At 39.2% G+C, this 22,898-nt stretch overlaps 1 protein-coding gene across 3 annotated transcripts in view; it reads left to right on the top strand.

Annotated features, from left to right (window-relative positions):
* Positions 1 to 22,898, top strand: part of LOC100646794 (protein rhomboid) — a 490,668-nt gene that overhangs the window by 330,877 nt on the left and 136,893 nt on the right. The window lies entirely within an intron of this gene.

Here is a 22,898-nt window from a genome sequence, read left to right as displayed (position 1 = left end):
CCTTCCATCTTTTCTCTCGTCGAAAGCCAATGTTCAAACGCAGAAAAGTAGTAAATCGTTCGATGAACATTCTCCGTATTATTCTTCCCGTTCGCCTCGACAAGGATAGACGCGTAATTTTCATCGACAGCAAAATTCCACGCGCGATACCAAACTTACTGAACGATATCATCGTTGCATAAACATCGTGCAATTATTCTTTGCGCTCATCTCGACGAGGCTAGAGATTTCGGACAAATTGAACCTGGAGAAAACGTTCGGCGAGACAAAGCTCGACGATCGATAAAGGAAGGAGAAAGGTAGGAAAAGAATAAAATTAAGTTATCCGTCGAGACAGAAAGAAAGTGGAGCGTGGTGGCGAAGAAAAGTGGATAGAACGATGGGAAAAAATGAGAGGAAAGGGAAGGTTGCGCGTTTTATTATTCCGTTGAAACATCCGACGACACCGTACGACGAGGACCTCCTTACAGTATTTCTGTGCTGCATTTTATGCTCCGCATCGTTACCCATGCGAGAGAACCTCGAGAAAACAGCAACGTACATCGTACGACCTGTGAAACATCAACGTCTTTCTACTTCCTACTGCTAGCTCGAAGGATGCTACTACTTCTTCGTCGTTCTCGCTGTTCCTCTGTATATATCGCCTTTCGTTTCGACCCGGCATACCGAGCACTGAACGCGTTTCCAGTCATTGCTTATAGATGTGATTTCCCAGTCGGTCGAAAATTTCTCCACGGTTAGTCGCAGCTGCGATTCTTTCGTTTAACATTCCACCTCTGAGGTTCGGAAGCGTTCGCGAGAAGGCGTGCGCGCGCGATTTCAACAAAATGTAATCTTCAACGATGAATCGCGTGGAATACGCGAGCTGTCGTGGATTTCGAATTTTCCATACGATTCTGCGTAGATTATATCGACGTGTTTCGGTGCACGTCGAGAATTTTTATACGAGACGCTTGTCACCTTCGTAGGTAGGACACTAAACGAAACGTATCGTCGCGTCGCTGCTTGATAATCAAATCCTTCGGAAGCGAACCTAACGTTGCTGCTTCGTTCCTCGAGTTTTAAGTTTTCGATGTACGCGCAGTTGGCCGATTTTCGTTCGATGCGTGAAAATTCAATTTATCGTAAATATACCGTAGAAAATACGCTTTTCGAATTTGGAGCTTCGAACCACCTCCACGGAGTTGATCGATTTCGGTGCCGCGTATAAATTGAATTTATCGTAAATTACGAAGGACCCATACAAATATCGAAAAATTCCATTTGCAAGTTAGTTTCGTAATTACACGCGTAGGAAAGAAATAAATACGGCTAAATAAATACAAATGAAACGAAGCTGTAAATACGAATAAACAGGTCCGATAGAATTTATCAGCTGCGTGAAAGAGATATCTCTACGAAATTGCAGAATTAACATTGCCTTTGACAATATAAAACCGGAATATCGTGAGGTAACGCTTCGGATATTTACATCTTCATCCCGCACCTGTAATCCTTAAAGCGTTTGACAGAAAAGTTTGACCGGTTCTAATCAAAGACATTCCGATCGGTAACATTCTCGGGGACATTGCAACGAAATTAATCACTTTTCCTTTCGTGAGTAACTCGATGAGATTAATAGTCACGGATATGTATCAAGGCGCCGGGTCCCTCGAGCGTGATCGATTCGACTTGTTTCTGGGTGCCATTCATAAATAATTCATTGTACCGTCGCGTCCGCTTGAGAGATCGGAGAAAGAGAAAGAAAGAGGGAGAAAGAGAGAGAGAGAGAGAGAGAGAGAGAGAAGCACACACACACACACACATACACAAAGAAAAATGAAAGCGCGATGCGAACGAACGAGTGAATGGATCGAAGAATAAGTAAACGAGTAAGCGAGCGAGTTGAACAAGAGCAAAAAGAAAGATCAGAGGGGAGAGTTAATGAGAAAGAAAGTAGATACGAAAAAGGGCCCACGCGCGTGCGCGCGATTAAAGAAAGGCAACGAAGACGGATGAAAAATGAGGAATAGAAAAAGGAGGAAATAAAAGGAACAACGCCGACAAAGAAACGGAAATGCGAAAAATAGCGTGTACACAGAGATCGAAGGATAAGAGAATATAAGAAAATTGCGTAAAGCAAGATAAATGATTAAACGTGCAAACCTATGTACGTATCTGGTAGAGGATATTACAAAAAAACGAAGATTGGTAGGTAAGATTGATACAGTAGCTGTTTAAAAAAGCGAAACACGTCGGATGTAAAGACTTGTATTAATTTGTAACGTTAAAGATTGTTCAAACGTCAGATGGACAGGATTACGATAAAACGGATGAATGTATCGATGTTCTGTAGAAGATGTATATGAATTAATTATTGCGATTCTACGAATAGCAATAGAATCGTAGTTGCTCTGTGATATGTTTGTCTTTTTAATTTTCGAGGGATGGAAAATTTGTAGAATAGGAAATGAAGATGTAAAAATGAAAATAGATAGGAGGAACGAAAGATGGAAGGAACTTTTATGAGATAGAATTTTACCAATTAAAAGTTTCCATGTTTTATACATATTAATGTCGTCTGTAGTTAACGAAATTTTAATACTAATGAAATGTCAGAACACTTTCAACAGAATGTAACTCATATTAGGTGCTATTTAATATTCCGACAGTACTTCTTCTGTCGTAATTTCCATTGAAATATCTTTAAAGGGACTTGGCAATTAATATCGTAATTACGTAACAGAAATAATAATCGCTTGGTAAATGTTAAAGGTTTTAACGAGATATTCAATTCGAATTGAATAGAACTTACATATTTATTAATATCGAACGAATCGCTGATTTTTCCATATTTTATAATCTTTTACACCCTTTCTGAACTCGTAACTTTCCTTGCTTCGATATATTCTTTCGAACAAGCCAAGTTCCGTATAAATAACTCCCCAAAGAAAAGATTTCTTTCCAAGTTTATGAAGCACGTTTGAAAGGCCTACGACCTGAAAGCAAACGGGAAATTTCGCGAGCAAGCTGCCTACCGAAAGCGATATAAAAAATTTCGAGCTATTAAACTGGCTGTCGTGTACGGAAAAGTCTAGGGGCTTTCGGGTATTCTCTCCTTCGAGCCATGAAACTACCAAATTTCCCTTAAGACGCGAAGACCGCGGGGCGTTGTAGAGGAGAGCTTGCATTCAAAATTCCATTAAAACTGTTTGAAGTTCTATTTTGCCTCGTTAAATGAGCGGCGAAGCACGCGCGTCTCTCGACCAAGAGAAAGAGGAAGAAAAAGGGAAGAAAAAGGGGAGCGGCGGCGGCGTAGGGAAACGGTCAAGGATACAAGGCGAGAGATAAAACCGTCGAAGAAGCGGACAAACGACACGAATCGAAAGTAAAAATCGAACAAAATGTATTTCACTTGATCGGTACCTCTCCTTCTCTTTATTCCTCTTTCTGGTGCTGTCATCGTTTGATAGCATGAAATCTTCGAGCTAGCAAGGAGACATTCCTGCGCGCATAAGATAAGAAGAAGCAGTGGCAACCTGCAGGCAGCCGCTTTGCAAATAAAATATCGCTCAGGCGTCAGGCGGACAGAGAGGAGAAAAGAGATGAGAAAAGATGAGAAGAGAAGAGAAGAGAAGAGAAGAGAAGAGAAGAGAAGAGAAGGGAAGGGAAGGGAAAAGAGAGAAACGGGGGGGTGGCCGGACGGAAATATGACGAGACTATATTCCAGGCAGGTAGCGCGAGCACGCTTGGAATTCGATGCGAGTAGAGCCCTTAAGTCTCGCGGTCTTCTCTCCCCTTCTCTTCCTCTATGTCGTCGTTGCTGTTGAACCCAACGCCTCGACGCGTCTCGACGCCCCTTTTCTCGTTGCGATCCAACCACCTCGACCAAGGACCATGCAAATTTTCGTGGTGAATCGGCTGAAAGTGTAAAAGTGGCTGCACGACACCCCTGAGACGCGACGCCGTTATCCCTGCCGCTTCTCCCTATGAGCATCAAAAAACTAAGAATGCTTTATTGCCGGCGATTCCTCCTGCTGAGAGCGAACCAACGAATGCTCGTGCTAGCGGTGCGGTGAATCTGACGTGCAACCAGCTCCAACAGAGCACGATGACGAGCATTGATTTGTTATGCGGAGCAGCGCGGGTAAGGCAATCGATGAAACGTCGGGCCGTTGCTTTTTTGATTAAATCATTTTGGAATTATGAATTTCTCCTCGTATGGCTCTCTTCGAGATAGAAGATAAAGAAATAACGTGAATTTTAATTGGAAAATTGGCTAATAGGTTGTACCACGTTGGCCTGTAATATCGAAAGCTCTTTCTTCTTTAATTTAATCGATAGATCTCTTCTTTGATTCGAAATCGTGCGTTTTGGAATTCTGGCAATCGTCAGTTTTACCTGATCATATCAGTTTCATTTGAGCAAACCGATCTAACGATTAATTCCTTCGCGAATATGATTAAAAGCGTTTTTATGAATTCTATCAAATTCTTATTTTACGCTATAAATGTCCTCAAACTCCCTGACAGAAGAATACCAACAAAACGGACAAACTAAACTTTCAGTTTAAAATCTTGCGATCATTCGTTCTCCAAGAATTACGCTCTTCTATAACGATAATTCCCGCGGCCATAAAAGCAGCAGTTCCTCCGGAAGCAACGAACTCTGGTAATTGGAAAGTCGCGCGAAGACCAGCGTCTCAACTCGACATCCGTAACTCCCATCTTCCATGTATATCCGGTTTACGCGCACGCGCAACCACGTAAGAAACGTTTTTTTCATCGCAGTTTTCCGATGGAGCGCGCTGAGAGCGGAAAATTTCTTCGAGAAACACGGCTATTAAAGGCACAGTGGAAAGTAACAATTTTAACAATTGCCACGGAAAGCTTTTACGTATAGGTACACCGCGTGCATTACGTAAAACGTTTCGAAATTTCATTAGCACTGCAACGAGACACGACTGTCGTGGTTGATAGGCAATATTTCATATTGGTAACATTAAAAAAGAAAAAACCAACCTGAAAACCTATATATTTTGTGCATCGTGCAAAACGTATTATACATTGACATATTGAAACGTCGTATTACGTGCATAATCGCACACGTATTTTATAAAACATTCTGAAATATGCAATTTGAAGATTGATTTTAAATTTTACCACCGTAATCGTGACAATTGTGCCTGCGGAAGTGATTGCGGATTTTGCCATTAGGTTGTATTGACAAAATCCGCAATCGCTTAGTTGCCAACCCGATAGTTTCTAACTTGCCTAATACGACCGTGACAATCGTATCTCATTACAGTGCTAATGTTTCTAAACGCGTTATACGATGCGTACGATATATGTATTTCCAGTTAAATCACAAACTTAACCAATATGATCGTGATAGCGTGGTTTCGTTACGGTTCTGCTCAAATTTCAAAATGCATCGTACGATGCACGTGATGCATTCATGAAAGGTATATTCGTGAAGTATGCAAACGCTTCTAAGCCACTGCGGATTTCTTTCCAACCCTCGCGTCCTTTCTCTCATTTTCCTCGTATCGTTGGCGCACAGAAGCGCTCGCTTTCTCTTTTACCCCCGTTGGAAAGTATAGCTGGAACGGTTGACTTTCAACATGGTGGATGCCCAGTCTTTCTCCGTAACCAAGCTGCTGAATATAACACGCAAATCCGTCTCGGAGGCGCGAAACAAAGATCCAAAAACCTTCCTCCGCACCCTTTAAATTTTCGTTAAACCTGACACAGTTAATAGGTGTGATTTCATTTGCCGCGGGCGAAAACGGCCAGAAACGCCGAGCCAGATTTTTTTCCACCGTGAAAAAACCATCCCGTGGCGCGTAATAAGGGGCGATCTCGCCGCGTTCTTTTCTTCCGAGTTAATCCGGTCGGAGCTTAATGTTTCTCGATTAAAGTGCGCCTCTTAAAGCGAGATTCATCCTCGCGCAGCGAAAGTGATTTTAATTGCTACCGTGTTACGCTGCTTACGCCGCATATTTTGTATAGTCGGCCGTTCGTTTATTTTTCTCGCGAAAATTATCGTAAGCAGCGGTGCAATCTCTGGTGCATTGTTAATGACGAGTGGCAAGTATACGAAATATTCGTTTTCGATGCTTCACTATGACATTACGCCGTTGATGCAAGGAAAATTCGTTAACGTTACGAATTTTCTTTCACCGATGCTAGTCTTGAAAACGGGGAACAGCATGCAATAGCGAGAATTTGATAAAATTTGGAAGAAAGAATAGCTTTGAATATATCGATAGGTGAAATTGTTAAAAACTAGGAAAGACGTAAGAGGAGGAAAAGGATCAGATACTTATATTTGAATGAAAAAAAACGGCCTTTTAGTTTTACGTCAAACTCTAAATGTTTCGATTGTGCGAATATTAGCTACGATACTGAATGCTATTACATATATTAGCAGGATATACAGTTACGATAGAACTCCATTTATCTGAATCCGTCGTGGGACAAACAGTTCGTATAACTGGAGTTCATGTAGCAGGAGTTTACCGATTCCCTCCACCTATGTGACTTCTCGTTCAAATATAATGGGAGTTCACGTTCGGATAAGTGGATTCAATCGGCAGGAGTTTAGTTAATCGAGCATCTACCAACTAAAATATCGTTTCCATAAATAGCGCTTTACTGCATGTTGAGAAATACCATAACTATGGCTATATACATACTTTCAAACCATCGTTATTATTCCACATTTATTACTAATTTTGATGCAACGACAGTTTCGCTTCGTTTTATATTGTTCGTTCTTATTAAGGGAAAAAATTCTGTCTTCTCTTTGTTATAAGAGAAAAAGTGTAAAAATGTAAAAATACGTCGAAATAGAAATAGTTTACTTTGGTAAGTAAAATTATATTCTTCTATATCATTCTTTAACGTCATAAATGGAACGAGAGAATTTTTTAAATTAACATTTTGAATTTCAGCTTAGCTCTGACGTTTACCTTTGGCACGATAAAAAACATATTGAACGTGCCAAGGTCAACGTCATGAAACGCAATTGACATAACTGATGGGATGTCTCTTGCTCGATTGACATAAATTGACATTATCGACATTTTCAGCTTAAGGAAATCGTCGTCGATTCGAAGCTGTTTATTATCACGCCGCGTACTCTGCAGATCTTTCAATCTTACAATTCTTAGAACTATTATATTCTACATTTTAAATAATATGCATGAAAATCAAAACTTTGATTCATCTCGCTATGTACAATTAAAAGAAACGAACGTGTTACAGGATTTCTTATTTGAATATTCGCGTACGTATTTAAACTGATCATCGAATTCCGGAAATCATTAACTTTACACGTACTGCACTTCCTTCAGTAATTAAGCGTCAAAATACAAGCATCATTAAGCCGACGAATTGTTCTTGAACGTTGATCCTATCCTCACCAACAATTTCGCCCGAAATGAAGGAAAAGCAATATGAGTTAATTAGGAACAAAGGCGAATTTCTAATAATTAGCTTCTCGTTCGCCGCGCTTCGCGGAGCTGAATTAATTTCACATCGCGGTAATTTCGATGTTATCATCCAGCATTTTTTCATTTAAATACCCCACTAGCGTGTTCTGCGTCATTTTTGCCATCAGATGCTTAGAATCATGTAGATCCAAACCTATGATGATAATTTTTATGAAGGAATAATTAAAACCTGGGTTTTAATTAATTTTAGCGTGGAGGGAAGAGGAAAAGACGAAAAATTTATTTAACGCTGTCGTTTTATTTATATTATGTATTTCGAACGACAAGATTTATGAAACGATATTAAAAAGTACTCGAAATTTGATGAATATCACTTGTTTGGTTATGAGACAAAAGGATTATAACGATATTCGTTTGCTTTCATTCATCGCGTAATTAATGGTTCACAAAGATAAAATAATAAACGAAAATGATAACAGAGACAGGTATAACCCTATAATACAATATGTAAAGACGATATATGTTGGAGGTATTCTGTTAAATAAAATAAATATTCTAGTAACGATTATAGAGTTTATTAACCTTTTATCATCGTATATATACAATTAAAATATTAAATTATCCAGATCTCTTCGTATAACTATTTTTTCGCATTCTTTAATAACGAACCACACTTTTGAACCGTATCTTTCTTATCGAAACAAAAATTAATTCTAGAACTAGCTCTCTAAATATTAAATACGTTACACATAATTAATTTGAATTACAGCAATATGGTAAAAATAGACGAGTGTATGTAATCGTATTCCTATCTCGATAAAGGTAAACACTGACGTTGCTAAAATAACTTGTACGTTTTTGGTAATTACAAAAGAAAAGATTTAATACCAATCATTTTATCGAGTTTGATAATCTCAGTACTAATCACTCACTCATACGTCATTCGTATCAAAATATTTTTCTTAATCGCTATAAAGAAAAAAAAAAAGAAGAAGAAGAAGAAATGATGGATACGGGTTTACTTTGCCATCGTCCCACATATCCCTGCTTACCCTCAAAGGGTCACCGCTCTCGCATCCCATCAAAGATCGTTTCGAACGACAAAACGAGAACAGCAAATTAGAGCTCGAAGACGATGGTGTACGGTTTCTGTCGCTTTGTGAACGCATGTCCTTCGTTTCCATTCGATTTCGCCACTGCGTTTAATCATAGCCCGCAGTCGACGATCGTTTCGAAAATCGAACATTTTTCTAAGCTTCGCTCGCAATTTTGTTACGTCGATTTTAATCAGTCCGGTTTCAATGGGACGATTAAAATACACACGGACGTACCGCGAAAAATATTTCGCATTGTCCCGGCTATTTTACCACTTTTCCCACGTTAATGTATCGTGCGCGGTGCGATATTGGACACCGTTAATTAGCTGCAATTTACGATCCATTGTTGAGCACAAAATACCAGAGCGATTTGTGAGCTCATTTTGAACAAAATATTGGGTTTGTCCCTGCTACTTCCGCGATTAGGGATACTTTTTTCGATGAAATATAGTTAGCAGGTAGAATGCGACTTTTGTGAAAATTGTTCGTACGGTTAAAGAAGACTGTTTCCGATATCGATAGAGATTCGATTATTTGAACTTGTTAGCCGGCTCCTCCCTTAATCAGAAACTTCTACATTTGTGAAATTACATATCAATAAGAATAATTTCAATTATATAGATCCTAATTCTTGTAAATGTAAATGCGACGTGATTTATTCCTATTAAAAATGTAGCAACATTTAAATAGATAGAACTCTTCCTCTGTTAGTATGTTATCAACTCGATATCATCAATTTCAGCTTGTGAATTCGTGATCGTTCAAATTAATTCTCCAAGAACTTAAACGAAGAGAACGTTTTGATTTCGACTTTCGTTACTACGATTCTCGGTCCATCGTGTGTTAAAAAAATATACCACCCGGTACACAAATGCATGTATCGTGCAGAGTTCGTAATCCAATTGCAAATACTAAAATTGAATTGCAAACAGCGGATATCTCCATAAATACTTTCAAGCAGAACTATGCGCCAATATATAAATGTACGTTTCGTAAAAACAAGGATTTCGCTTTAAGCTACTTGAAGAATCAACATACATTTCTCTGAAGATTTTCTTTACGCTGATCCACAAAGCTAAAGGAATCTTTCCTGGTTTCCGTTACGCAACGGTACGGTTAGTTTTCAGTGGTGCAGCGGCAAGGAAACGAAATTCCGTTGGCCCCGTTACAATTCTCCTGCAACGCGACAATGCAAAATCTGTTAATTGAGTTTGCCGCTAACGCGACAACGGAATTATAAACCGCGTCGGCGTAAAAGTTTGCTTTTCCCCCGCGGATGCGGCCAGATTTTTCAGGCTTCCCTTTCACACCCTGCTAGGCCGCACTTTGTAGGGATAACGAGCCCGGACCCGATGCAAAAGAAGAAAGGGAACTTCGGATGAAATTCCCGGAGCTCTTTGATACCGCGTTACCGGAACTCCGGGATTTCTCTTGAAAGAGCTTCGCAACGCCTTTGAAGCCGGTTTGTTTGATCACCATTTATTATACTGCTTATTACCAGCCGTGTAATTGTCTACCTATTCGATCAAACGCGCCAATTTGCCTCATCGGCCACTGTTGCTACGAGAGAACAAAGTCGATCGTCGTTTCTCACTGCGAACGCCAATGTTCCTTTTTTTCTTTCCAAATAGCGTACGTTATACATTGTGCGGGTTTTTAATACTTTCGCTAGGACGGATTGTTACTGCGAAACTATCTTTAGATTCATATACCGAATAAATGATGAATTATATAATGAAACATGTGTAATTAATAACGAATAAATACATCTAACAGAATATGAATCGAAGAGAGCAACACAGTGTACTTATTGTTCGACTTTTCTCTGTCGTTTAAATATATTTGCAAGATTTTAATTTTTCAAATGGAAATCTAATTTTTCTACGTAGCGCAGGTTCTGGGTAATGTTGTATATTCAACCTCGATATTATAAATTCTTTTCTCCGTCCATTTGAAAGATACAAGTCTTAATTGCGTGAAACACCTTGTATTCACTCGTATTTATTACATAAATATATATATATTATTATGCTTAACACATTCAGCACATTACGCTTAGTGTTTTACAATTACAATTCGAAAAGAATGAACCAACAAATAGACGGTTTTTTCTTTTTTTTCTTTTTTTTACAAACCAGTAAGACTTATACTCGTGACTCTCGCAAGAGATCCTTAAATTCGTAAATTTTTATAAAAAAAATTGTGGAAAGTGCAAAGCATGTTTCATGAAGCTTTTCCCTGTACAAATATTTGTCCGTGGCATACGTTGAGAAATATTGGCGGAGAAAAACTCGCGTCGATATCACTGAAACCAACATGAAACGAAATTCGCTTATAAAATATACTTACAGATTATTTTTCATAAAATTTATGTCTTATCGCGTGAAAAAATATCTACCACGTTGAACATACATATTCCACGTAAATCAAACGACGATTACATTACACAGGGAAACGAGTACTCGGTTCGATTCGAAAAAAAAAAAAAAGAAAAAATAGAGAAACCAAAAGCATAAAAAAAGAAAAACGAGCGCCACACGTATTTGAATTTCAAATACGCGTACGCTTCAACTGGATCAGTTAGGCCTACGAATGGCCCGCCCCCCCCCCCCCCACTTTGGGTTCGGCTGCGATTTTCACGATGATCTCGTTAATTTCATAGCCGTGGAAAAATCGATCGAGTCACGCCGTCCATTCAGTGTCCTGAAATACAAATCCGGCGAAATTCGAGTCGGTCACGTAGCGACGAATCCTCCAGTTAATAAAAGGTCATAAAAGGAGCCGTTGTAAACTGCCAGCTCGTGAAAAATACTTAGGTGTGCGTCAGTCGATGGCCATATTCAGGACCCGACACACCTGGTCGCCGTTCAAGAAGCCAGCCACACTCGAAACCGAGAAAATTTCCACGTTCACAGATACCATCATCGTTAGATTCGCTTTTCGAGATACAACCCTGTATGTAAAGTACCTGCGACACTTCGAAAAATCGCATCGTTTCGCTTATTAACCTTTTCGATCGCTCTTACGGCCTTGAAGTCAAACGACAGGCTACATAACGCGTGTAAAAAGGTTTTTTTTTCATATTACTGCTTGAAAGTGAGAAAATACTAGAATATTTCTTTTCTTTTTTTTTTTTTTTTTTTTTTTGACATGGTGGAATTTGATTGTAAAACCAGAAGCAAAAATATTGGCGATTATACAAGATTTTGATTTATGATCGTATCCGTAGTGATATTTGTGTTCCATTAAAAGCACGGTTCTTTTGCACAATAATTTACTACGTAACTAGTAACGCTAGGGAATTGATAAGTAACAAATTATAGGTTATAAACCGCTGCTTCATAAACAGCTTCATAGTTTTATAATTTGAAGCTGAACAGGGCAATTATGTAGCTTTATGGCTTGTGTGTAATTTATAAAACTCACTTGTAGAACTTAATGTGTTTTATTATCAAACCTGTCCGCTAATGTGCAAAAAAAAAAGTTACCACCGCTGGTAACCTGTAAAACTATCTCTAATGGTACTACTCGAATAATTGCGCAAGACATATCCATCAATTTAAATAATCAGTATATTATGTATTTATGCGTGTACGATATATTACTCTGTTTCCCTTCTTTTGTTTCTTGTAATCTATTACGTGAAACTGAATAAGAGGAAGGGACGATTAGTAAGTTTGGAAGCGTAATTTATTAGACGGAGAAAAATAGTTTATCTCGTAAGAAAGTTTGTACTACAATTTAACGGAGAACCTAAGGTAACAGCAATGGTACAGTTCGGTGGATTTCAAACGTTCGGCTTTTCGACGACGACGAGTGACAGACGTTCGTTAATTTCCACCAAGTGACACGCGACACGTAGAGCGAGTCGAATTGCATTTCTACCGAGTGTCTGCTTTTTTTGAAGTAGTCTGTCTCCTATATAGGCTTTTGTTTGGAAACTAGGAGGAACGACGTTATTAAGAGGATACGAGTGATGTTTCTACGTAACACGATACGTAAGATGACAAAGCTGTTCAACGTAAATACGATAATAATCGCACAAAAAGGTTATTTCGGTGCCGTCAGAAAAGGCGTTGAAAACATCTGGAAAACCGTATCGCCATATAGCCAGGCGCTTTGAACTTCGAACGCCGAAAAAGAAAAAAAAATGTTTACACTTCTCCGCGCACATCACTTTTCCCGTAACGACGTTTCATCACAGATTTCCGTTCCCAAAGCACACCCCGCAGGATCCGATAGCACTTGGTCCACTTGAAGCCGCGCGACTAACAATTCCATTAAAACTTCCGTCACTTGCACACTTGAAAGAATCCACGGCGAAGCTACTCGAAACTTTTGCCTCTGACGACACCCGAGATTGTTCATGGATGCGAGAAAAAAACGAAGATCGAGAAATGAGTATGCGACGCGAGGAATAGAAGGACGTTTCGTAAGAAATTCTCGAAAGACGACAGAGAGTTACAGAGACAACGAGACAACGCGCACCGCGAAGCGGCTCGCGATAGAGTGCTGGAAAATCGTCGAGCAGAGTTTGCTCGGTGGTACGGTGGTGACTCGCGCGTTCCGATTGGCCGACGCTCGCCCCCCACGGGGACCAGCCTCTGGAGCGGGCCAATCGGCGCGCTCGTTGCCTTTCCACGCAGTGAGACCGCGTGTGCACCCACGCAGGGTGGCTCGTGGCTCGAAGCTCGCGGCAGTCACTCAGTCAGTCAGTCACTCAGTAGGCCCGCGGTGCGCTATGAGGTGGGATCTGTGAACGAACGAGACGCGAGTTTTTATTTACACCCGTTGCTGCGGGGCTAATCTCGCGTGGAACAAACGAATCGTACGCCACCGCGCACAGTTCACTCTCACGCCGATAAGTCACCATCTCGCGAAGGAATCGACGCGTTCGCCCCTCCACTAACCCCCTCGTCACGAGTCGATCCTCGTTACACATCGCACCAGTGCATACAAACGACCACGCGCTAGGCCTCGGATAAATTCACCCGTCGAAGATCATCTCTTCGAAGTTTTCACGTATGCCCCGGCGGTGCGTCCTCTCTCCCTTTGTTTCGCGATCCACGTTCACGCGCGAGCTCGATTTCTCGCTGCTCAGCTATCATCACCGATCGTGACCGACGCTTGTTGTTTTTGTGCACGCGACGACGACCACGACGCTCCTTCAAAGTGCGTGCTACCAAGGTGATCGTGATACCGCGCAAGACAATGTGCGTGACAGCCACGCCGCTCAGCGCGAAAAAAATACTGAAGGATAGTGCCAGGCATCCGGCAAGGACTAGCATCGCAACCAACGTACAGGTGCAAGGATTAACGGGGGGCACGAACAATGCCGGTGACACCGACAGGCCGCAGCATACGTCGATCATGTAAATATTCTTCCTTTTCTTTTGTCCTTTTAATTACCGCTTCTAATTTACCATTACCATGGTAGAACATATAAGAAGCGTGGACGTCGTAACTCGGAAATTCTTGAAATACCATCGTGCCAAATTCGATTTCGTCGATCCTCCTCTCCCTGTTGGCAATTTTTTATGTAGACCACGTGGTCGTTGGTTTTTTTCGACCACGTCCACAGCGAGTGTTATTTCGATGGCAAAAGCTCTCGCTTTGTGCTCGCCGCTGCTGACAAAAATATTATCTACGAGCTCTGTGGCGTGACTTCTTTCGACCGGCGAAAATATTGTTTCGAGTGGCCCGGATACGATGACATCGACAGCTTTAGTCGAACCGGCTAAACGCGCCTCGTTTCACGCGACAGTTCGTTTCTCTCTTGTCATTCTGCGGTCTATAAATGAACGAGAGAGCTCGCCACCGTTTTGTTTCGTTTAGTCCCACCGCGTTCTTTTGATATCGTTTTCGTCGAACCGAAGAACCAAAAGAATCGCTATTTGAAATCCGCCGACATCTTTTGACACTGGAGAGCGATATCCAGCGATACGCATCGATGAAAACGCGTTCGAATCAGCTTCCAAAAATTCCCTTGGTTAGACACGTTTCGACGCGTTCGTTCTGTCAGCACCATCTGTCGAACGAGAAACGATCTTCTTTTTTTCCCTCGAAGACTAGGAAAATCGAGATGCCACGAAAAAGGCGTGCGTCGATTCGTCTTTTTTTTTTCTCTCGTCGCTTGCTCTCGTTCCTTCAACCGCGTGCACGCTTTTTTCCATTCGCTGCATCGTGTTGCTACATCGTGATCTATTAGGCGTTTTAACTTTTTAACTCTATTTTAGATAAGATCTATTCTCTTAGCCTAGATCTACAATTTATTGTTTATAGGTATTATTTAGACATTTTAATGAATTTGTCGAGTTTTACTACAACGTATATAATTTAATATCAATTGAATAAGTAGAAGTAATACTAGTTACTTTGTCGTAGCTGAAATTAGGGCAATATAGATTGAAATTATGTTAATTGATTAAGTAAACTCCGTTTTTTCGGCCTGGATGTATAAATTACTGTTTATAACTATCAATACGTTCTCGTGAGTTTTACAGAAAGTTTACAAAAATATCGTATACAAGACAGTGAAGTTTCGATGAAGTAATATTTGCAATTGAGACAGCAAATTGTAGGTTGGAATTCCCTATTAAAACGTTATTTATAAACTAACCTCGAAACGCAAATGGTATTCGATAATTTGTTAAAAACAGAAAGTCATAATTATGGCCTAAATATAACAAAGTCAGCTTATATTTGTAACCACACTTTATCTAAACTCAAACTATAATTGCAGTTCCTCAGGCAGAAAGTTATTAATCATAAATATTATAAATCATTCGTCCATAGCTTGCAATTGACGTACTTGTAATAGAACGACTAAACTTAACCTAGATACTGTGAAGATTCCGAGGTGAAAAGTTAAACGTTATCAATCTGACACAGAGTAGAAAATAAACGGTATTGGAAGGGTTAGTTTATGGTTAATAGAAATTCGTGATCCTGTGAATTGATATTGAATCGTGTGTCAGCGCCTCCAGTAACGATGTAAATCATCTTGGTATTGTTTACATACTCTGTCGTGGCGTTCGTTTTCAGCGCTAACAGCGCCACGAAACACGACTTGACGTCGAAGGTACAGAGCTCTGACGAATCAGAAAATCAGATTTCTCAATAACAATCGATTAAATGATCGTCGATACGTTTTTACCATCGCGTTTTTTCAGCGACCACGAAATATCACGTCGCGACAATTCCCCCCCCCCCCCCCCCCTGGTTTCGTAGTTTTTTAGAACGGAAATATAACCTGAATGCGTGTCTGTAACGCAGGGGGATTAACGTTCTTGTTTGCGAAAAAGTCCCGAATGAAATTTTTTCGGACAAACACGGCATTTTCACGAACGAGTAAAATTTTTTTGAAAAAAAAGAAAGAAAGAAGATAAAGAGAGAAAGAAAAAAAATGAAAACAAAAGGGGACTAAATTGGCTCCTTGCGTCTTTATAACTTCCGCGATTTATTTTGCTACACGTTTTTCGGATTAAAAACGCTATCGAGAATTTCATTCGCGTAATACTTTCGTACGAGGTAGCGATCTCGCTGTTTCGTTCTGTTTGTATCTCATTATCCCCGTCGGTATTGAAAGCAGGAGTAGAATAGCATCTCGAGTACGTAAGTACGTACGTCGAGGAGATCGCTCGGAGAACTTGATTCCATCGAACAGCACGTGTTGCAGTAAAGTAGCATTTGTAGTGTTATTGTCCGATAGCGATGCCAATTTAGCGAACGATTCTTTATCGTGTTCCATGGAACATGAACAAACTGAATTTCGACTGGCAGATTTTTCCTGGTATCGTTGGTGCTATTTGCGTGCTATTTGCCTCTTGTCTGCTCAATACTCGTAAAAAAGTTCCGCTTCAGAGATAATTTGTCTAACGTTTGTTTCACATGTACCAATAATTTTCGTGACTATTTGTAAGTAAATATTCCGATAGTTATTTGGTGCATACATGGCCCTCGATATTAGTACATATTTTGTGTATGTCTCGAGCATGCCTATTTGTGTATTTAGAATTAATCGAATCAATAGAATCAAACTTAAAGAGGAGCAACACTCTTTGTATTTTATCTATAAGATTAATAAATTGACGAACGAAGAATATATAGAAAGCTGAAAGTAATGAGAAAATTGTTATGGTCACAGAGTTAGGACTGGTTAGCGGTCGGTTGACGTTAAGACATCGCATGAGAAGATACGGAGCCGGTATAACGAGCAACTTTTTTGCTTAGCGTGTGTTTTCGTTTCATTCGGGACAAATAAGCGAGTGTTTCGTGCAGGAACGGCCAGTCGTCCTACGACGGCCCCGACTCTATTTATTTTTCCATGAAACGACGACACGGTCTCAGGGACAATAGGATCTTACGAAAAGAAAACGAGATTACACGGCGCAGCGTGCTCATGAGAACTTTGCGACGACGATGCGTTCGCCAATGCGTAATGATGTTGTGCGCATCTAGCTAACGATTTCTAGTAACGATTTCATGTAAATTTGTTTGTTCGAACTGTCGTGAAATTCCCGTGTACATAAACGAGCGTTCGTTTGTGATGGATACATTTCCATAACAATAAAGATGTCGTAGTCTTCTGTGAATTTATCAAATATTACATATTGTTGCGCCATAGTTAGGTTAAGTTAGAATATCATTTATAAGGAGAAAGAGATTTCGAGTAAGTGAACTGAGATGAAATATACCTATGATTCGGTTGCATCAAACTATGAAACACGATACTGATGTTTCGAGGAAATAAACTAGAGTTAAATAGAAATAACACGTATAATCTATATAGTCGTATGTTATTATTATAAAACAGATGGCTAACAATTTAATTTATCTTAGAACGTCCAAACTCGATACCATAGGAAGAATAGAAGAAAACAATTTCTCTAAACTCAATACTAATAAATTCTACTCTATTATATACATTTTATATACATTTCATCAAAGATTAACACAACTATTTATATGTAATAAATATAATTTCGTGTCATTTAAAGAAATACTACGTATAAATTGTTCAAATTTGACAGAGTTAAATATTCGAATTGATTAATTAAAATTTTAGTAGGAATGAGATAGCGTCGTAAAATTCAGCCGCGAGTGTTCGGTATGCGAATGAATATAATAGTATTTTGGATGGGGGTAATATCGGTGATCTGGTTTTGGTATATTTACGATAATATTGGTGGCGAATGATAGAGTTGCTGACAATCGTTAGACACTAATAATCTATTACATTTATGCGCGTCGATTTGTCGTTTACCAACCGATCCATTTCGCATCGGACAATACGTTATTATCGGCACAACATGCGAAACATGTCAGAAATTATTGCGGTGACCTACATCTACCGGTAAACCATCGACATTTCAGTCGGTATAGAATCGTGCCACCCACGCATTGCGGCACTCGTAAATAATTACGTCGTATTTAGACAAAACGTTAGGGGATTCGTTGGAAAATTGTCGCGGCTTCCGACACTGCTAAAAACTTCTTCGCTGATTCAACTTTTATAGGGTAGTTTAAGAAATTGCTCGAAATTTTCAACTATTCTATAATGTATCAAATCGGATGATACATATCGTAACTTTTCCAAGAAGTTTCGATAGCAAAAGTAATTAAATCGCGTGGAAAGTTTCTGACAATCGATATTGGGTTCTGTTGCGTGTTCCATTGGAATGGAAGAGAATTGCTTATTATAAATCTCTTTCGCGCGATGAAATTAGTAAATTGAAACAAATACTGCTGAACATTAAATAGTTTCTTTTCTAAGGAGAATCATGTTAGATTCAAAATTTTCCATCCATCGAATTCTATATGCCAATAAACGTAAGTTTTCGAAATTCAAAGAGGACTAGAAGGTTTCAAATAGGCGAAGTTTTTTAAAAAGGGTCATAAATGGAAAAGAAAAAAGACGTTATAAACTAAATTGCGATTATCCCAAAAACGAAAGTTTCTGCTTATCGAATAATTTACGAATGAAAAATATCGAAGAAATATCGAAAGCTTACGCGTAGGTTTGATGTTATTTAACGATAGATCCTCCCACACCATTCTGCTTTCTTTAATGCATATCGCAAAGAGGCACGAACCATTTTCCTCGAATTAAGGCGCAGTGACAATTCGAACGACCAAGTTTTAGGCAGAGAAGATTTACGATGTACTCGGAAAGATTTTTCTTTCAGTAATAATTTCTTCATTGTCACTTGGAAAAGTTCATAGTGCGACAGGTATTCATGCATTTGCAAATTGAATATACGTCATTCGCCGTATTTACTTGCCGGTAGTTTGCCGGGTATTCTATTTGGACGCGCAGCTCTGTTGTGGGTTGTAGTCTCGAAGAAAATACGAAACTTTATTCCGAATGGGGAATGAGAGAGAATAGAAAGGGAAGAGCATTTCCAGCGTTGGAGGAGCTGCGAGATATAGAGATCGAGTTTTTCATGCTGTCCAAGTGAAGCTGATATTTCTGTGTGTTACGTATGTATATGCTTCTTTTTCCGACAAATTTGAGACTCGTTGCTTGCCTGTGAATTTATTAGGGTGCTATGGATGTTGCTCGTCCTAAATGAAAATCCCTTAAGATGTTCCACTTTGTTGGAAATTCCGCTGTCTTTAGGTATTACATTATTGCTTTGTGTCCGGATAAAGTCAAGCGTCTAGAATGTTCGGAACTGAAAAATTGTCTTCTGCCTGCAGAAACCCATATTAGGTATTAAGTTGGGAATTAGGTTTGCTGCCTTCAATAACTTCGCGAGCCTTTTCTTGAAATATCTTTTGTCTTTTTCGGTGATGGATTTCTTCGAATGGTGTTTACAGGCTTCTAGAGTATTTTATTTCTTGTCTGTGTTTTTCGAATAAGTTTTGTAGAAATCATAAATGACGACAAAATTGTAGATACCATATTCGGTGAACGAGGAACATAGAGATGAACATCGTACCTGTAATATTCAAAATTTCGCTAAAAACTCACCGAATACGGTAGAGAAACAAATTTCCTTTGCAAGATGTTAATTACGCGAACGAATCGTCAACGGTCGGCGAAATAAAAATACGTTGAAATAATTTCGAATAAGAAGACCGGAGTGTCGTAAATGTAGGGATCGTCAAATCTGCGCTACCGAAAGTCGGATAAATCCTTGAAAAATTCTCGAACGGTACGCTAGTAATAAATCGACCTATCGACAGTAGTCCGTCTCTTCTCAATCTTATCGCATAAATTTTCTTTCTCTCCTCTCTATCTTCATCCGCCACTTTATCCATCTTTTTCATACTTCGCTTCGATCTTTCGTTTCAATCTCACAATTATTTATTTCGCTTCGCTCTCTCGTCCTTTCTCTCGCTCTTTTTTATTCAACTGTACGCTCGTTTCAGTTTTCAACGTTTCCCTTTTCGCTCTGCCCTTTCATCCTTTCGAACTTTCGGCCGAACCCGGCGGGAAATTCCATTTTTGTCTCTTTGACGTTGCGTTTCCGCATTCAGCTGCGAATTTCAATGTTACGTGGCTGTGTGTTTACAGTTACGCTCTCGATCATCGAGCCGAGTTAATCGGCCTAATAATTTGCCTCGTTAAGCTACCACCTCGCTATGCCCCTGTTCCTCCGTCTCTCGCAAACCCCTGTTCGCCGCCCTACGCGGAGTGTTAAGCCTCTCGTATTTAATTATCTATTGCAACAGGCCACGCGCGAGCGCCAACGATAAAACAGCTAATGCTGCTCGTACGGTAAACAAGTATCGCTGGCATCGTTCGACACTTTTCATCCCCGATATCTACAATCCTCTTGCAAGCGTCGTTAACGTAATAACGATAAATTGAATGGCGCAGCTGCGAGTTTTGGTCTCCTGAAATATCATCGGCTGCATTTCTAACCAGGGACGAAAGAATACGTTTCTGATGGAATTTTTAGTCGCGTAATATACAACGAGTTGAGCTACGGTAGATTAATTATCGATTAATGTCGTGATTGATTAATCTGAAAGAAGAAAATGCGGGGAATAATGTTTTATGGGGAATTAGGGTGTAACTTGTTAAATGACGTTTGTGATGACATTAATAGATATTTATTAGTATTTCGTTGATGTTTCGACGTTGATAGCTGGTTAAATCTCTTCGTTAATCGATGCTACTACGTTTATTAACGATCAGTCGATGTTTCATTTTAATGGGAATAGTAAAAAGTATGTAACGTTATATACACATTCTTGTAACATGTTTTTTCCCATAATGGTTATTCCGTTTCACGTTTAAATAATACACCTTTAAAATCAATTTTTTTTTTAATCGAGAATCATGATTTTCGAGTTATAAAATATATGCGAATATGTTTTCCTGCCAGATGAAATCCGACAAATTTGCCTCTGTTCCTTTCCTTTTTTAAATACGATCAGCGATAGAAGTTAAATAAAAATGATTCGCATTGAAACGGGGAAAGTTAAAATTAAAGATCACCGATATATTGGGTCATACGACAAAATTTTATTGAAACGCGTTTACCGTTCACAGTAAATCACGAAGGATTATATACAATTTACTTCGATTTCTATTTCTGTTTGGTTAAAAAAAAATATATTTGGCCACGGTTACCGCTAAATATTATAAATAAATTTCGTTATTTTTCGTTATTTTATAAAACGTTGTTTATCTTCGGCATCGATTCGTGGCAATTAATGTAGGATCCGTTAAGTGGAAACAAATTTGCGGTAGGATAAATACTAGTGTTTCTCGATCGAACAGTTTCACGGAACAGTTTCCAAATATATATACGTATTTCCTTCCCCTCTTTGAATTACCGGGCTATCGATAAGCGTACCGTTGAATTTTGCAAACATTTTCGGAACGTGCTGGTTCTTCGGTGACTTGTTATTTGGCTATTTTCCATTTGTTTCCGGGCAGTGGAAAACAAACGAAAGCGAGGAGAAGGCAATAATTCTAGTTTGGAAAATTTGGCCGCGCAGGATGGAGCAAACAAGCTATAAATTACGGAAGCGCGCAGTTCTTTTTTCAAATTCCTGTCATTGACTGACGGCCAGCGGGAGAGACGTATCGTTCGATTTAATTAAGTTAACGGACGAAACAACGAGTACTACGATGCCGTTTCATTGGCATCTAACTAAAGCCACGCCCATCGTTTTTCAACTTCGATTAGTTTCGTGCGGTTAGCTTAAATTGATACTTTAAAATTTAAATAAGAAACGGCAGACGCCACTTTATCGTTACGCCCCTATAAAATAAAAACTGTGGGTGGTTTATTCGTTTGTCCTGTCTCAGAAACACGCAAAATATTTCATTTTTACGCGAAATCGAGATTTATTTTTCCACACCCACGTTCGAACGTTTCAAACTATGTAGCATAGGAACGTCTGTGATAAGTAAAAGTAGGATTTACATATTTATTTGAACATCTCTTTCTTTACGCCGAAGGGATTAGATTATTCTTGGTTGTTACTTCTTTAAATTTTTCCAAATATTCGTAGCGATGAAACTTCATCGAGTTTAACGTAAATCGGAGAGTAAAGAAAGATGATGTTACCAGTATTAATTTTGTAAATTCATCTTCGAATTTACTGTTATTTATGGCATTTCCGTGGGACGAGTGAACTTATGAAACCTAAATCGTCTGTTTGTTGAAAATTAAACATTTATTGTATTATCAATTGTACTAATTGCGTGAAAAAATTTAATGAAGTCGAGTAATGTATAAAGAGAGTCGATTAGCTTGTCTTCTGAAAGGCTCGTACCTTTTTCCCACATATTTACCATCAACATGAAATTTCTCTCTCATTATAGCTACTTAATTAATTACAAATTAAAGATACTTATATAATGTTTCATTCGAAGCATTCTTCTCTTCGTCAATTAATTTGTTTCAGTTGCTGCATTGTGAAATTGATATTTCGATTCGTTATAGCAAGAAAATAAAAGTTTCCAACATCTCTGCAAACAAAGGAGAGACAGTATCAAACAATTTTTAATTGAAGGGCATCGATATCACGAGCCGCTTCTCTCTCTTTATAGCCGTGCAAAAAGTTTCAAACCTTTTATTTAGACAATTGATACCGTTCACACGACCATGCACATTACTTCGTTATTTGCCTGGCCCCTAACTTTCCTATGTAACTCTCGTGACAGGTTTCGTTTCAATTCACGTATCACGCAATCTCACGTAAGCGTAAAATTTACCCCTTTCAAACTTTCGAACCGATATCCTTCTAAAAGTTTATCCATTTTTTTCCATTTATACGCGCATAATACACCGACGAATTTTAAACGAGAGAAATTTAGACACTTTGCGTGCTCGTTCGTTACGAATTATCGCAAAGCCTAAATTTTTACGATTGGAGATTGTCCCACGATCTAGCAAATA

The sequence above is a fragment of the Bombus terrestris genome, chromosome 11, assembly GCF_910591885.1.
Source record: "Bombus terrestris chromosome 11, iyBomTerr1.2, whole genome shotgun sequence".
Taxonomy (NCBI): domain Eukaryota; kingdom Metazoa; phylum Arthropoda; class Insecta; order Hymenoptera; family Apidae; genus Bombus; species Bombus terrestris.
Note: the sequence above shows the minus strand (reverse complement) of the source record. Positions and strands in the feature narration are given on the sequence as shown.